Source organism: Limulus polyphemus, unplaced genomic scaffold, assembly GCF_000517525.1.
Source record: "Limulus polyphemus unplaced genomic scaffold, Limulus_polyphemus-2.1.2 Scaffold2761, whole genome shotgun sequence".
Classification (NCBI taxonomy): domain Eukaryota; kingdom Metazoa; phylum Arthropoda; class Merostomata; order Xiphosura; family Limulidae; genus Limulus; species Limulus polyphemus.
Genome location: NW_013668371.1, coordinates 67880 through 69195, shown reverse-complemented (window position 1 = coordinate 69195; position 1316 = coordinate 67880). Strand labels below are relative to the sequence as shown.

The following is a 1316-nucleotide window of genomic DNA, read 5'->3' as shown; positions in this document are numbered from 1 at the left end:
CCATGCCGGGCCTTTTTTTTGTTTGTTTGTTCTTCATTAAATTTACGTTTAGATCCTCCGTGGCTTATAACTCTAAAAACCTGGGTTTGATACCCGTGATGGGCACAGCACAGATAAACCAGTGTGTAGATTTTGTGCTTAACAAACAAACAAGCAGAACAAAAGATGAACGTTTTCCTTATTCAAACTTCGAGAGAATTATATCAAAGCGGAAAATGATAATATATATATATATACCAATATTTCAATTTTTTTTATTACCATCCAACAAACTATTCGTTTTCTTAACCTAAACCAGTATTATATTACACCGTTTTGTTAATAGGAATCACTGATATAATTCTTAAGAATGGCATGTTTTATAAGAGCTGTTGTTGTGGTTTTCTTGGCGTAAAGCTTCACAATGGACTATCGTAACTCTGTCCACCACGAGGAATCAAACCCCAGATTTTAGCGTTGTAAGTTCATAAAGTTACCACTGACCCACCGTGAGTGGCTATACAAATGAAACTATACCTTGTGTTCACAATTTACATATTGATACTAAGTTTCCAGAAACGAACCCAGTCTCAAACTGTTCACATCAGATTATTTTATTGTATACTTTTAATATACCCTTTTAAATGATGAGGAAAGACAGAGGGGGGGGGTATGATCCGAATGCCAATCTTCCTATGCCCTTCCCTGAGGGCCCTAAGGGCACATGTCATGTTTGGTGAACAATCGGTCCAGCGGTTCGCCAGTTATGAACGGATACCTTTTTTTAAATATTGGTTTAAATTGTAGAACTAGCTTTGAAGTAATTTTTGGCTTATTGAAATAAGGGTTAAAATGTCGTACCTTCCATGGTTATGGTTACGCGTTATCATCCAGCCATTCAAATGTTTGACTCTCACATCAGTTTAAACAGGAAATTTACCACCACCCGTTTTATCCTCGAGGATATGTCCTCTATAACACATTAAAAGTTTCAATGAAACAAATGGGAAAATCCAAAATTGTTCACAACCTGTAGTGCAACTTACCAAACTGTTTTACCTGATACAGTTAGAACAATCATATGAAGTTTTTTGTAGGTTTTAACATGTCCAAAGACGAACAGAAGGCGGAGTTGGAGTAACCATGACATTCACTGGTGACATGTATGACTCGGTGAAGAAAATCGAGTTTTTAGTTAACAAGACAAATAAGTATCGTCTCATCTACAGTCTCGATGGATACCCGCAAATGGAGAAAGCCATGAAGATGTGGATATCCTCATTGTGCAGACAGCAATAGAACCAACAACGAGGATAAGTACTATGTTTAAGCAATAA

At 36.7% G+C, this 1316-nt stretch overlaps 1 protein-coding gene across 1 annotated transcript in view; it reads left to right on the top strand.

Annotated features, from left to right (window-relative positions):
• Positions 1–1316, top strand: part of LOC111087864 (glutamate receptor 2-like) — a 6529-nt gene that overhangs the window by 1515 nt on the left and 3698 nt on the right. The window lies entirely within an intron of this gene.